We start from the raw sequence: 16,592 nt of genomic DNA on the forward strand, positions 1-16,592 counted from the left end.
TATGTATCCTGTTCAATCTCAGCAGATCTCAGAAGCTAGTTAGTGCCTAGATGTAAGACCTCCAAGGAAGTCCAGGGTTGTTATGCAGAGGAAGGCAATAGCAAACCACGTACGAATGTCTCTTGCCTTGAAACCAAACACGGTTGCCATAAATCAGCTGCAAATTGATGGCACTTTTCATTACCACCACATGTCAAGCACAGGGGTTCTGTGCTCTTTTTTAATGTTTTGTTTATTTTTAATATAAAAAGAAAGGGGATAGGAAAGTCCAGGGAAAGGGAAACAGTCAAAAAAAAAGTTAAACAATTGGTTACATGCATTTGTGTTTCGTGGTACATGGTTTACCTATATCCAAACAGCTTTCTCAGCTTAGAAAGACAATCGATAAAGATATCAAAATTTAGTATGAGTTCTATCCTTCTGAGATCTTCTATCCTTCTAACATCATCTATGATAAATCCTTTGCATATTGATAATAGAGTTTCCAGTTTTCATAAAACAACTCATACTGTTGATCATTGTGGGATCTGTGCTCTTGATGTTCAAGAAACCCTTGCTCTGAAAGCACCTTTAAGCATTGCGGGAGGTTGAAGCATTGTTTTGTCTGCTTAGAAAAGCTGCTATTCATTCTCTCTCTCTCTCTCTCTCTCTCTCTCTCTCTCTCTCTCTCTCTCTCTCTCTCTCTCTCTCTCTCTCTCTCTCTCTCTCTCTCTCTCTCTCTCTCTCTCTCTCGTATCCATGGGCATCTCTGATCCCAGTTAAGTGAGGGTCTCCCATCTGCTTGTTTTAAATGGTCATGGAACTGATTGCCGGAATTGTAGTTCTAAGTCCTCATTTACATTGATTCTGTTGCTGTAATTTGATTTTATTGTAATTATGTAATGGTCTGTGTGTGTTGTGGTTATTTATGTTTTATGATTGTCAGCGGCTTCACGGGTGGGCTCGGGGCGGGTAGGAAGCGGGGTAGAATAATGAATTGGCGAGTAAACAAGCGTGTGCCCTGCGCAGTACTGAACGGCTTCTTCTTGGAAATCTGAATTCAGGTTGGCTGTAGCAGCTCAGCAAACCCCCTGTGCCTTCTGACCTGCTTGTACGTATTGCTTCTGTAACAGGGTTGTAGCCATGGGAGTCTCCACCCCCCACCCCCACCCCAATCTCCAGGTATTTCCCAACCTTGAGCTGGCAACCCTATCTCTGAAGCCAAGAGGGCATGGAGAAGGGCCTGAGATGACATTCCAGGATGCCATCCCAAGGACATCTCCTCAAAATTAAGTCCCATGTGATTCAGTGGTGCTTACTCCCAGGAAAGTGTCCTTAGGATTGCCACCACAGAGTCCATGTGAAATACAAGCAACAGGAGTGTACCGAACAAAAGCTTATGCATCACCAGTTAAGGAATCATTCAGTACGCAAGTGGTTGCGTACTGAATGATTCCTTAACCGGTGTTGCATAACCACAGTGTCCAGGCAGGACTGTAAATCACCAGCATGGTGTAGTGGCTAGGAGTGGTGGACTCTAGTTTGGAGAACCAGGTTTGATTCCCCGCTCCTCCACATGAGCAGCAGACTCTAATCTGGAGAAGCGGGTTTGATTCCCCACTCCTCCACATGAGCGGCAGACTCTAATCTGGTGAACCGGGTTGGTTTCCTTACTCCAATGCATGAAGCCTGCTGGGTGACCTTGGGCCAGTCACAGCTCTCTCAGAACTCTCTCAGCCCCACCTACTTCACAAAGTATCTGTTGTGGGGAGAGGAAGGGAAGCCAGTTTGAGACTCCTTAAAAGGAAAAGGAAGTCAGCATATAAAAACCTACTCTTCTTCTTCTTCTTCTTCTAAATCTCCATGAAGTTTAAGATTTTGTTTAAACCTGAGCTACATGGAGATTTGCTCCACATTTGAGTGTTCGGTACAGGGACCGCAAAGGATATTACACAAAGGAGCAGCGTCTCTTTTCATCTGCCTCATGATGCCCTGGTGCTTCCTTCCACCTTTGAAACTTCCAGCCCACTGAGTAATTTTTTTTAAAACCTAACTGGATTCCAGTCATATGGGAATAGAACAGATGATGCCGCCTTCCATCTATTGGAGACCTCAGACAGGGGAGGAAGCATGTTGTTCTGCAAACACCGCACATCTTTTCTCTGATCCACGCTCCCCTTCACACAGACCTGCTGTAGTAAAATTTTTGCAAAAGCAACATGACTGTCAGAACAGGTCAGGCCACTGCAAGCACACCCCCCCAGCTTCCTTCCCCCCTTCTCCCCCCCCCACAAGCAAAACTCCTTTTGTCGGTAACTGTAGAACCAGGGTGGCCGAGAAAAAACATCTCTGAGCTGAGATGCTTTCAGAAGCCTTGGCTGTAGACAGAGCTTGCAAATAGCTTTCAGTGTTTGACTGATTGCTTTGTGGGGAGAACGTGTTGCCGACAGAAATCTCGCAGGTGTAAGATAGCCTCTCCAGCACCGGCACGCCCGGCTGGGGATGTGATAATTGGGAGCTGTGACTCAGGGAATGTGCTGTGCTTCTGCTTGGGTTTCCCCCCTTGGTTATGCAAAAAGCTGAAGGTTCAAGGACAAGCAGTGTCAGTTTTTCATGGAGGGGGCCCTGTGGCCAAAGGCTCTTTTGCATGCTATACAGTGACATGCCTGCGTTTGGTTGCCGATGAGGGTACCATAGTTTGCAGAGGTGAACACATGAAGCTGCCTTGGTCCATCGAATTCAGCATTGTCCACTCAGACCGGAAGTGGCTCTCCAGGGTCTCAGGCAGGGGTCTTTCACATCACCTACTTGCCTAGTCCCTTTAACTGGAGATGCCAGGGATTGAACCTGGGACCTTCTGCATGCCAAGTAGATGCTCTACCACTGAGCCACAGCCCCAGGTATTTGGGGAAGGGGCCATAACTCAGTGGTAGAGCATCTGCTGGGCATGCAGAAGGTCCCAGGTTCAATCTCCGGCATCTCCAGTTAAAGAATCTCGCAGTTGGTGATGTGAAAGACCCCTTCCTGAGACCCTGAGAGCCACTGCCAGTCTGTGCAGACAATACTGACCTTGGTGGACCAAGAGGTCTGATTCAATATAAGCCAACTTCATGGGTTCAAGAGTTTGACATCTTTTTCCTTTTATATGTTCCAATACCACAGTACCAATACCACAGCTGAAAGACCAAGACCTGGAGACCAAGGCCTAGGAAGAAAGGCTGAGGGACTTGGGAATGTTCAATCTGGACAAGAGGAGGTTGAGGGGGGACATAATTGATCTCTTTAAGTATTTGAGAGGCTGTCATTTAGCTGTTCCTGTTGGCAGCAGAGGATAGGACTCGCAATAATGGGTATGAATTATGGGCCGAAAAGGTATTGGCTGGATGTTGGGGGGGGGGGGGAATGTCCAGTGAGAGTCATTCAGTGGTGGAATAAGCTACCTAGGGAGGTGGTGAGCTCCTCCTCACTGGCAGTCTTCAAGCAGAGGCTGGAAAAACCCTTGTCAGGGGTGCTTTAGGCTGATCTTGCATCGAGCAGGGGTTGGACTAGATGGCCTGTATGGCCCCTTCCAACTCTATGATTCTATGATTACAGATGCATTCCACAGCACGGACAACTCCAATGAGAATAACATATTTCAAGGAGCATTGCTGTTATGGACACATTCAGAATCATCCCTAGTTGGTTCACACCCCAGCATCGTACCCAGTTCAAAAAGCTGGCCTGCTTGTTATAAGCTATTGCTTACCCCTGTGGTGTTGCCTGCCCAGCGATTGGCCTGTTGGCCAACAACAGACCAGACTATTTTGCAGCTCCTCCCATTCTGTGCAATAAGTTGAAATCAGTACATTTTCTCCCTCCCCTCCCCCTCCCCCATTTCTAAGTTCAGGGAATTTATCTAGCCATGAATGAAAAAAACACACAGAGATATTCCTTTTCTCTCTCCTTTTTTATTCTTCCACTCTGTGTCTGGTCCACAAAGACCTGGAATATGTGGCCTAATCAGAATGGATGTATCAGCCTTCAGCCATCTTATTCGTTGCCTGTGATTCAATATTTGGATGGGATATTTGGTTGAGAATCCTTAAAAGAGCCGAAGGCTCTGAAAGAGAAAAAATTTGAAGGTGCACACCTCCCTCTTGTGGTGTATGTAGGAAGGTACACATTGAATGCACACAGTGTATTCGTAGAGAGATTGGGATCTTATTAAGGTCTGAAGTCTTATTATTATTTTGTGTGTACTAGTGTCTCATTAGGGAGGGAAGGCAGCATGGTACACCGATCTCATCAGATCTCAGAATCTAAGCAGGCTCAGTACTTAGATAGGAGACCACCAAGAAAGACTCTGCAGAGGAAGGCAACAGCAAACCACCTCTGATTCTCGATGGCCTTGAAAGGCCCTTGCTGGGATCGCCATAAGTCGTCTGCAACTTGACATCACTTTACACACACACAATGGCAATTTATGCATGGCTGTTTCCTTGCGTTCTCCCCACCGACTACTTTGGGGCTTTGCTTTTGCTTGCATTTTCTATCCATCAGAGGTGGCCTCGCTCTCCCCATGTCTTTCCATTGGTTTTCCCTGTGTTTTCTGGATGCTGGCTAAACACAAATCCAGAAAACACTGGCAAAATGGGCAAAAATGCAGGGGGAGAGCGAGGCAACCTCTGACAGTCAGAACATGCAAGCATGATCAAAGCAAAGCCCCGAAGTAGTCGGTGAAACAGCCATGCATATACTGAATCAGACCCTCAGTCCATCAAAGTCAGCTGTGCTCAGACCGGCAGCAGCTCTCCAGGGTCTCAGGCTGAGGTCTTTCACATCACCTACTTGCCTAGTCCCTTTAACTGGAGATGCCGGGGACTCAACCTGGGACCTTCTGCATGCCAAGCAGATGCTCTACCACTGAGCCACAGCCCCTTTAGAAGCAGAAGTATAGCATGCAGACAAGAAGCAGGGAATTGGGGGGGGGGGCATGCCCTTTGCAAATGAATACCAACCTAGCAAATAGAAGGTCTTAATTTAAGTGGGGTCTTAGCCTTAGAACTTGTAATACTTTTATGTGGGGATGAGTCTCAGAGTACGTGCAGAAGGTACAGATTCTGGGCAGGGAGTATGGCTTGTAGCATGCAGTGTTTTGGCTGGTTGGTCCCTTTATTTTCTCTGTTCTGTGTTTTATTTTCATCCTGCTGTTCTACTATGGAACTCTAGATGGCTCTTTTCCTCTCTCATTTTAACTAAAAAAAGCACACCCATATGAGAGAGATCAAGACAGCAGTGATACCCTGTTCACATGTTACAGTGAACTCACTTGCAGTGTGTGTACAGTGCACACTGAGCAGGCCTCGTGTTACGTTCAATGCAGGTACAGCTCAGCGTGTGAGTCATACCCCCACATTTCTCCTGGTACCAGTCTTTGGTTTGATTTGCAAAGTGAACAAGTGTTGGCTTGTCTCTTTGATGTACAAATGTAGAATCATAGAGTTGGAAGGGGCCATACAGGCCATCTAGTCCAACTCCCTGTTCAATGCAGGATCAGCCTAGAGCATCCCTGACAAGTGTCCGTCCAGTCTCTGCTTAAGGACTGCCAGAGAGGGGGAGCTCACCATCTCCTTAAGCAGCTGATTTCACCACTGAACTACTCACTGTAAAAAAAAAAAAGTCCTAATGTCCAGCTGGTACCTTTCCACCTGTAAGTTATGCCCATTATTGTGAGTCCTATATGTACCTGCAGGATGTTTGCATATTCGTCATAACAAGTGAACAGGGCTACAGTGTCTGGCCTAAGGTTTCCCAATGAGCTTCCTGGCAGAGCAGGGATCTGACACCACCAGGGCTTTTAGTCCTAGTTTAGCACTCTAACCACTATGCAGCACTACCTGCCTGTAAAGAAGAAGAGGAGGAGGAGGAGGAGGAGGAGTTGGTTTTTATAAGCCAGCTTTCTCTACCACTTAAGGGACAATCAAACTGGCTTACAATCACCTTCCCTTCCCCTCCCCACAACAGACACCCTGTGAGGTAGGTGGGGCTGAGAGAGCTCTAAGAGAACTGTGACTAGCCCAAGGTCACCCAGCTGGCTTCATGTGTAGGAGTGGGGAAACCAGCCTGGTTCACCATATTAGCCTCCGCCATTCATGTGGAGGAGTGGGGAAACCAACCTGGTTCACCAGATTAGCATCCGCTGCTCATGTGGAGGAGTGGGGAATCAAACCTGGTTCTCCAGATCAGAGCCCACCACTCCAAACCACCGCTCTTAACCACTACACCATGCTGGCTCTTCTGATACTTGATTGGACATGTGGACAAATAGCTAGGGGAAGCAGGAGGCTTGCAGTAGGCAATAGCTGCAGATAACTGACTGCTGGGTGCAGGCTGGAAGAAGACGACTGATGACAGACACACCCAGGATTTGTCACACCATGGACAGCTCCTGGAAGATTAACCAGGGTAGGTGTGCTAGTCTGCAGCAGAAGAGCTAGGTTGGAGTCCCATAGCACATTAGAGACTAATGTGATTTTCCAGGGTAGGAGCTTTTGAGAGTCAAAGCCAGTGTGGTGTGGTGGTTAAGAGTGTCAGACTAGGATCTGGAAGACCCAGCTTCGAATCCCCCACTCTACCATGGAAGCTCGCTTGGTGAACTTGGGCCAGTCACACACTCTCTCAGCCTAACCTGCCTCACAGGGTTGTTGTGAAGATAAAATGGAGGAGAGGAGAAGGATGCAGTCTGCTTTGGGTCCCCATTGAGGAGATAGGAGGGGTATAAATGAGTGAAAGAAAAGAAAGAGAGAGAGAGAGAGAGAGAGAGAGAGAGAGAGAGAGAGAGAGAGAGAGAGAGAGAGAGAGAGAGAGAGAGAGAGAGAGAGAGAGAGAGAAGAACAGAAGAGAAAGAAAGAGAGAGAGATCTGATGAAGGTAACTTTGATTCTCAAAAGCTTATATCCTGAAAATCTTGTTGGTCTGAATAACTTTTTTCTCCCTCGTGGGTGAGGATGGAACTAGATCTCTTCCATGACGTGCAAGTCTTATATTATTTTTTATTTACTTTATTTGCCTTCTGTCGTTCTCCTCAACGGGGACCCAAAGCGGCTTACGTCATTCTCCTCTCCACTGTTTTACCTGCACAACAACCCTGTGAGGTAGCTTAGGCTGAAAGGGTGTGCCTGGCCTGAGGTCTCCCGGCGAGGTTCCGTGGCAGAGTGGGGATTCGACCCTGGCTTTCCCAGATCCTAGCCTGACACTTTAACTACTACGCCACGCTGGCTCTCTGATACGAATCCTGAGGTTCTGTTCTCATCCTCCTCTGCTGGAGCATTGCCGTCCAAAGGCATGTTCAACACGGAGACATCGCACTGGGCACTGAACTCCTGTCGTCCCCTGGAGCCGACCTGCCAGGCCATGGGCGTTTCAACGGGACTGTGTGAAGCGGAGCAGGCCCGTCTTTCTTTCTTCTCATCCCTTCCGTTGCTCTTCAGGTCAACCTCTGAGTTTCATGGCTTGCTGACTGAGTGATGCGCTGGGTGCGCACGCTGAGCTAGCAAACAGGGTTTTACACATGTAACAATTAACACTTCACACCGACAGGCCCAAGTTCACTTCTAACTGCTTTACAATGAGTGTGTGTGTGTGTGTGTGTGTGTTTGTGTGGAGGGGGAGAACCACTCTTGATTATAATTGTACCGGCTCTTCTGGAATAATTCTGATGCTGCGAATGTTTTCAGTGAAGCTTTCAGGGAGAGCCAGCATGGCGTAGTGGTTAAGAGCGGTGCTTAAGAGCTGTGGACTCTAATGTGGAGAACCAGGTTTGATTCCGCACTCCACATGAGCAGCAGACTCTAATCTGGTGAACTAGGTTGGATTCCCCACTCCTCCACATGCAGCCTGCTGGGTGACCCTGAGCTAGTCGCAGTTTGCTCCAAACTCTCTCAACCCCATCTACGCCACAAGGTGTCTGTTGTGGGGAGGGGAAAGGAAGGTGGGATTGTAAGATGGTTTGATTCTTCCTTAAGTGACAGAGAAAGTCGACATATAAAACCAACTCTTCTTCTTCTTCTTCCTCGACTCTGTACCAGGCAGACCCATGTGCTTAAACCCCAATGACATTTTCCAGAGTATTTTGCCTCTGTTGGATCACTGGTGGGGCCATGGCTCACTGGCAGAGAACCTGCTTTACATGCAGAAGGTTCCAAACATCTCCAGATAAAACATTAGCAGGTGTTGAGAAAGGCTCTTCTGTGCCTGCCTGACTCCCCCACCCCCACCCCCACCCCGAGCTGTATCAATCAGATCAGACAATACTGGGCAAGTTGGACCAATCATCTTACAATATAAGAAAGCTTCCTGTGTTCAGACCTTAGAAGGATCCGTGACCAAGCTGCAGAGATGCCTTTTTTGGGGTTTTACTGGCTGTGGCCAACCAGGTGCCTCCAGGAAGCCCACAAGCAAGACAACTGCAGCAGCATTATCCAGCCTGTGTTCCACAGCACCTAATAAAATAGGCATGCTCGTCTGATCCTGGAGAGAATTGGTTACCCATCATGACTAGCATCCACTTTTACTAGTAGCCATGAATACCCTTCTCCTCCATGAACATGTCCACTCCCCTCTTAAAGCCTTCCCAGTTGGCAGCCATCACCACATGGGAGTTCCATAATTGTGTGAGGCCCTGGAGAGGAGCTGCCAGTCAGAGTAGACAATACTGACTGTGATTCAGCAGCTTGCAGGGATTGCAATGTGTCCTTACTTTTTGTAGATTCTGTTGTTCCTCTACGGATCCTTCCTGGTTTTAACCCCGCCATCTCCAAACATACACCTCTGAATTTGCCAGAGTCCTGTCCTACTCCTAGGAAGAAAAATAGATGTTGAAAATATTGGAGGGGGAGGAAGAGACCAAAAAGAGCACCCAAAACTGACATTGAAAGTTGTCTTTTGAAAGGCACCACAGCTTTTCCTTGCTGCAGAGATAATTATTATGCAAATTCATGCTAATAAGCTCTGCCTTGCATGTTGCTGAGAAGCTGCCTTTCCTCCCGTTAACATGCCAGTAATGAGAGGTAGATTTGTAATTCAGATGCCAGCGGTAATATCCTAAATTACTCTGCGCCATAACGGACTTTTATTCATTCCCAACCGTTCCCTCTTCCTCCCCACCGCCCAAAATGTCAATGCAAATTGGCTGCGGCTTTGCATATTTATTTGAAGATGTATCTATTGTTGATAACACAATGAGGGACACCAGCTAAGCACTCCTGGCATCCCGTGCCCCAGTCTCTGCTTTGAGGTTGGTTTTTAGCCACATGGCTGACGGGGTGTGTGTTCTTGTCTAGCCCTTGAGGCTGGAGATTTTCTGATACCGCCAGAGTGGTCTGAGCCAGTGTGGGGTAGTGGTTAAGAGTGGTTTGGAGTGGTGGATTCTGATCTGGAGAACCAGGTTTGATTCCCTACTCCTCCACATGAGCGGCAGACTATAATCTGGTGAACTGGATTGGTTTCCCCACTCCTATACACGAAGCCAGCTGGGTGACCTTGGGCAAGTCATACTCTCTCAGCCCCACCTACTTCACAGGGTGTCTGTTGTGGGGAGGGGAAGGGAAGGTGATTGTAAGCCGGTTTGAGTCTCCCTCAAGTGGTAGAAAAAGTTGGCATATAAAAACCAACTCTTTTTCTTCTTCTGCCCTCTGTCTCCTCCCAGCGGAAAGTCAAATTAGGTTTGGAAACAAGAGCATCCTGATTGTGGTAATGGTTGTTGCCTGGAATTCCAGAGAACATAAGAAAGGCCCTGCTGGATCAGTCCAAGGCCCATCAAGTCCAGCAGTCTGTTCACACAGTGGCCAACCAGGTGCCTCTAGGAAGCCCACAAACAAGACGACTGCAGCAGCATTATCCTGCCTGTGTTCCACAGCACCTACTATAATAGGCATGCTCCTCTGATCCTGGAGAGAATAGGTAAACATCATGACTAGTAGCCATGGATAGCCCTCTCCTCCATGAACATGTCCACTCCCCTCTTAAAGCCTTCCAAGTTGGCAGCCATCACCAGATCCTGGAGCAGGGAGTTCCACAATTTAACCATGTGTTGTGTGATGAACTAACCATCTCTTTCACCTCTGCAAACCTTAATGCCTGTTTCCACATCAGATGCAAGATAGCTAGTTGTCAGCAAACCCTGCCCCTTTATTTCCATCTTTTGGTGGGATTATCCCCAGATATCCAGGGGATAATCCCTGAATATCCAATTGCCTCCTCTGGAGGGGCATTGCTCCTTAGAGGTGAATGGAAAGGATGCAGAATGTCAAACTCTGGGGTACACTTGTCCTTTCGTTGTAATCTTCTTTGCAATGACAGGTTGTGTCTTTTCCTCTTCCCTTCCCAGATGAAATGATGATCGCAAAGCAGCTGAAATATTCTTAGGCCTGTAGCCTTTCTGGGAAACTTCTCTGCCAGAGCCGGTGTGCTGTTGTTACAATATTCAATTGGGATTGAATATCCCTGATATTCTGGGCATCTCTTAATTGAACCCAACTAGGGGAGACATCAGAGTGGGCAAAATAGGAACACCCTGCAAGAACTCTCCATGCCAAATGCAGTTGCTTGTCTATTTTCCAACAGGGGCAAAGGTCTAAAATTGGGGCATGCTACTTTAAGCAGTGCTGAAAGCTAAAATCAAAAGGACATAGAGTGGAAACTTTTGCAGTACGTTAGATTATACACATTTCTAAAATGTGATGATGCTTGGACCATTCGCAATGCATGCACAGCTTTGGGGAGGGAGATGGTCGATTACACTGATGCTACTTCTCCCCACCAACTCTATAGGACCTGCTTTTCACCTTATTTCAACAGAGAACTCTTCACGGTCACCAGATGGCGATGTTATTCATTTGTCTCTCAAGGCTTTTCCTTCCCTCCCTCCCCTTCAGTCTGCAACCACAATTTACCTTCTAGAAGAATGCGTGGCTCTCATGAGCCTCCTGATGAAGGAAGAGAGCGTAGTTAGAGAGAGCAAAGGGGAATTGTTTCCCTCTCAGCTGTGTAGCTTCTCAGGAGCAACGCAGACCAGTTTCATCACCTGCATGTTGAAGCTATAGTTGCCAACCTCCAGGTACTAGCTGGATTTCTCCCGCTATTACAACTGATCTCCAGCAGATAGAGATCAGTTCACCTGGAGAAAATAACCGCTTTGGCAATTGGAGTCCATGGCATTGAAGTCCCTCCCCTCCCCAAACCCCACCCTCCTCAGCCTCTGCCCCAAAAATCTCCAGGTATTTACCAACCCAGAGCTGGCAACCCTGATTGTACCACTCCCTGGAGGCAAGAAGGTACTGACCAGGTTGCCAGCTCCAGGTTAGGAAATTCCTGGAGATTTGGGGTGGAGCCTGGCAAATAGGGTTGCCAGGTTCCTTTTTGCCCCTGGCGGGAAGTGTTTGGGGCGGAGCCTGAAGAGGGCAGGGTTTGGGGAGGGGCGGGACTTCAATGCCACAGAGTCCAATTGCCAAAGTGGCCATTTTCTCCAGGTGAACTGATCTCTGTCAGATGGAGATAAGTTGTAATAGGAGATCTCCAGCTAGTACCTGGAGGTTGGCTGCCGTACTGGTGAGGCTGCTTAGCAGGGATTTGATGCCATAGAGTTTACACTCCAAAGCAGCCATTTCCTTCAGGGGAACTGATCTCTGTCTACTGGGGATAAGTTGTAATTCTTGGAGATCTCCAGACCCCACACTAGTCTAACTGTCAAGTTGGAAGACAGTTTGCCTGTGTGAGGAAGTCACTAGGAAACAATAGCAATTGAGAGCAAGGGCAAGTGAGGGCGAAGTGATGGAATGAGCTCACATTGCAAAGACAAGTGAGGGCAAAGTGAACGAATGAGCTAACATTTTCAAAAGGAGTATGGTAAAATGCCCTTGAAAAGGGAAGGCATTTTTTCCAGCACCATTTGTATCAAGTTTGTAAATATATATATATATGAAATGCCCCGAGTTCGGATCTTGAAAGCAAGACTGACTGTTTGACAGCAAAAGAGCATCCAAAACACAGATTGCATGTTCGTTATCAACATGATGAACTTTTGTTTGAGATTTGTCTCGTTAAAAAAAGGTCAGAACATATAATTTTAAAAGTTCATTGTGGCCTTTAAAACAATTCTTATGACTCACTGATAAAAATAAGGATCAGCAGCAGGTTGCCTGCATTTGTGAAGCCGGGATGGAGTGCGCTTTGGCTGTTTTAAATAAAGGCTAGGAGAAGGAATTGAGACATGAGGTCAGGCGTGACCTTTCTGAAACTTCATGAATGAGTTTCGGAGAATGTGTACCACTGAAGTTTGACCACGAGGTGGCACTGCCAGAACTTCTTGACTCTTCCAGATCCCTTTGAAATGACAGCTGCTTCCTCTGTAATTTGAAAACAGGGTCTGGTTCTTAGCCCTTAAGGTGCCGCTGCTACAGACTACTACCATGGCCACCCGTCTTGAATGAACCTTCTGTAACTGCAACGCTTAGCCAGAGCCACTGGAGAGCACTGCCTGCGACCTTGCAGCGTAGAAGATGCAACATTATCTCTCTTCTCCATATAAGCTCAATTCTGACAATCCAATCAGTGCTGAGCACAGGACTTGCACTTGTCTGAACTGTGAATGGTTGTCAAAAGAGATGTTGCAATCAACAGCATTTAGAGAAGGGGCTGTGGCTCAGTGGTAGAGCACCTGCTTTGCAAGCAGAAGGTGCCAGGTTCAATCCCTGGCACCTCCAGTTATTTATTTTACTGCATTTGTACCTCACTTTTATCCCCAATGGGGACCCATAAAGGCTTGCCACATTCTCCCCTTCTCCGTTTTATCCTCACAACAACCCCGTGTGGTAGGTTAGGACAAGAGCAGATGACTGGCCCCAAATCACCCAGAGAGCATCCATGGCAGATTGAGGATTCGAACCTGGGTCACCCAGATCCTAGCCCCAAACTCAAACTACAACACCATGCTGGTTCTCACGGTGCAGTTAAAAGCATCAAGTGGTGGGTGAGGAGAAAGACCTCCTCTTGAGGCCCTGGAGAGCTACAGCCCATCAGAGTAGACGATACTGATCTATGCAGACCAATGGCTTGACTTGGTATAAGACCACTTTCATGTGTAGGGTTGCCATCTTCATGTGGTGGCTGGAGATCGCCCACTATTACAACTGATTTCCAGGTGACAGAGATCAGTTCTCCTAGAGAAAATGGCCGCTCCTGCCCTCCTCAGACTCAGCTCCCAAAATCTCCAGGTATTTCCCAAACTGGAGGGGTCTGGAGACCAAGTCCTATGAGAAAAGGTTGAAGGAGCTGGGTATGTTTAGACTGAAGAGGAGAAGACTGAGAGGGGATATGATAGCCATCTTCAAGTACTTGAAGGGCTGTCACATAGAAGAGGGTGCCGAGTTGTTTTCTGTTGCCCCAGAAGGTCGGACCAGAACCAACGGGTTGAAATTAAATCAAAAGAGTTTCAATCTAGACATTAGGAAGAACTTTTTAACAGTTAGAGTGGTTCCTCGGTGGAACAGGCTTCCTCGGGAGGTGGTGAGCTCTCCTTCCTGGAGGTTTTTTAAACAGAGACTAGTTGGCCATCTGTCAGCAATGCTATGACCGTAGGCAGATCATGAGAGGGAGGGCATCTTGGCCATCTTCTGGGCATGGAGTAGGGGTCACTGGAGGTGTGCGGGGGAGGTAGTTGTGAATTTCCTGCATTTTGCAGGGGGTTGGACTAGATGACCCTGGTAGTCCCTTCCAACTCTGTGATCTATGATTCTGTGGAGCTGGCAACCCTATTCATGTGTGTTGTTACAATTTTATGGCGCTTGCCCCCTTTTCTTCCAGGGAAAGTGTTTTAGGAGTTGCTTGTCTTTTCCGTTTCTGTTTTTCAGCCAACGCATTGCTTAGTGGGGGGGTCAGTGAATGGAGGGAGGGGCTTCTGCCCTTTCTCTTGAGCACACCTGCATTTCATGTACGGAGCAGACCCCCAAGGGCTGTGCGGCGTGCAGGTGGCCATTCCATACATTGCATCTGGCAAGCTTCTCGCTTTGGACTGTGCGGCACGATAACATACCATAGAGCAATTATGTTCCTCTCATATATCTAATTACGTTTCTCCGGTATATCTTTAGCTAACTGAACAAACACCCTCCACCCTTTTAAATTCCCAAAGCGGAAAATTAGAGCTCTCCAAAGCATCCCTGTTGCTGGCAGTCATGGGGGAGGGGGGGACCTTCACACCTTGCAGCTTTCCTCATGCTATCCTTTGCCAATGACATAATGAGTGAGCATTTTATGTTCGGCGTCCATTCGCAGAGGAGTTAATATTTAATAGCTGGTATTAGCATGATACATATTTGAAGAGCCCGTATTATAGAAGGCAATTGCCTTTTATTGGAAGGTGTTATAGGAGATTGGAGAACTTCTCTTTTTACTGGATAGTGGTCGGTTCTAGCCAAACGGGCAAAGCAGAGATACCCATAGGTTGCTTGTCTGATAGGGTTGCCAGCTCCAGGTTTAGGGGTGGAGCCTTGGAAGGGCAGGGTTTTGAGAGGGGAGGGACCTCAGCGGAGTTTAATGTCATAGAGTCCCACACTCCAAAGCAGCCATTTCCTCCAGGGGAACTGATCTGCGTTGTCTGGAGATCACTGTAATTCCAGGAGATCTCCAGGTCCCACCTGCAGGTTGACAACCCTATGCCCAAACAGCTGAGCCAAACAGCTGAGCCAAAGGGAAGCTGATTTTGCATCCTTCTGGTGCAAGCTTATTTTGGAAAGAGCGGACAGGGAGAAGCTTTTCTCCCTCTCTCATAATACTAGAACGTGGGGTCATCTGCTGAAGCTGGAGGGTGAGAGATTCAGAACAGATAAAAGGAAGTATTTCTTCACACAATGCATAGATTGTGGAACTCCCTGCCTCAGGAGGGCTGCCAACTTGGAAGACTTGAAGAGGGGAGTGGACATGTTCATGGAGGAGAGGGCTATTCATGGCTACTAGTCAAAATGGGTGCTAGTCATGATGCATGGATGGGCATGCCTGTTATATCAGGTGCTTTGGAACACAGGCAGGAGAATGCTGCTGCTGTTGTCTTGTTTGTGGGCTTCCTAGAAGCATCTGGTTGGCTGCTGTGTGAACAGACTGCTGGTCTTGATGGACCTTGGTCTAATCCAGCATGACCTTTCTTATGTCCTTAGGTTGTTAACCTGCATGCATCATTTGTGGTGTATGTTCTGCTGCTTGCTGTCCCAATTCTAACGCACAGCAACTAGTTGCATGGGGGAGCGATCTGTTTCTATGGAAGTGTGTAAAGGAAAGGTCCTCTGGAGCCTCAGGCAGAGAACTATGAGGAGGGGGAAGAAAGGGAGGAGGAGACAGAACAGCAGACAGTGTGTGGGTTGTTCCAAAGAGGGCTGTGCTGAATACTGATAAGCCAGCTTCCTGGCTCAGTTTGGGCTTGGCCTCCACAAAGCAAGCACTTTTAAATTTAATTGTATGTGTTCATTTTTGCTGTCAAGTCACATCTGGCTTATGGAGACCCCTGGTGGGGTTTTCAGGGGAAGGGATGTTCAGAGATGGTTTGCTGTTGCCTGCCTCCCTTTGGGACCTTGGGCTTCCATAGTGGTCTCCCATCCAAATACTGACCTAGGCTGACCTTAGCTTAACTTCTGAGATGTAATGAGATCAGGCTAGCCTGGGCTAACCAGGTCAGGGTTTTTTATTTTTAATGGAACATCATTTTCCAGCGCTGAATCCCAAAGTTTGGACCCATTCTGTTGCTGATAGCATCATCAGAAGCAGGATGGGTAATGAATTCCACCAGTAGCCCTGTGTAAACCTGCATTCCCCTGGAAAGAACCTGAGCCCTGCCTTGCTTCACTGTCCTCCCTCCTTCATCAATTACCTGTCGGCAGCAGACCATTCTGATGGGGCCTGGCTCCATCTCAAAAGAACATAAGAAAAGCCCTGCTGGATCAGACCAAGGTCCATCAAGTCCAGCAGTCTGTCCACACCGTGGCCAACCAGGTGCCTCTAGGAAGCCCACATACAAGACGACTGCAGAAGCATTACCCTGCCTATTTTCCACAGCACCTAATATAATAGGCATGCTCCTCTGATCCTGGCAAGAATAGGTATGCATCATGACTAATATTCATTTTGTCTAGTAGCCATGGATAGCCCTATCCCAATTCCTTGAATGCTGCAAACTCAGTGTGTTGGATGCCAGAGACATCTAGTTCCCAGGGCACCTGGCATCCACCGTGCGGATTGTAGTCCCCAAGAGGTCCATGGATTCTGGGATACTGCAGGAGCAATGTTCAAGGTGTCATGGACAGAGACTTCCATGCCACCTTCGTGGCTGCCATGACCTGATGGGTAAATATGGGAGGGAGGGATGCAGGCAGGCGGAGTGGAATTCTTCTCTGGCTTAAAGAATGATTTTAGGAGAAGAACTCTCAGAGTGGTAATGCTCACCTCAGATTAAAGGGGAGCATTACAAGGTTATAAACTGAGCGTGATCACGACAAGCTTTGGTGGCATCCATTATCGCTGAATATTTTCCACTTTTCATTTTGTTAGCCGAAAGTTGTAATTTCAGCGGGGTGACAGTTATTACTG

General features: G+C 47.6%; 1 protein-coding gene across 2 annotated transcripts in view; it reads left to right on the top strand.

Moving 5' to 3' along the window:
• The window catches only part of OPCML (opioid binding protein/cell adhesion molecule like), a 911,865-nt gene that overhangs the window by 351,243 nt on the left and 544,030 nt on the right, over window positions 1-16,592 (top strand). The window lies entirely within an intron of this gene.

The sequence above is a fragment of the Euleptes europaea genome, chromosome 14 (genome assembly GCF_029931775.1).
Source record: "Euleptes europaea isolate rEulEur1 chromosome 14, rEulEur1.hap1, whole genome shotgun sequence".
In the NCBI taxonomy this organism is placed as follows: Eukaryota; Metazoa; Chordata; class Lepidosauria; order Squamata; family Sphaerodactylidae; genus Euleptes; species Euleptes europaea.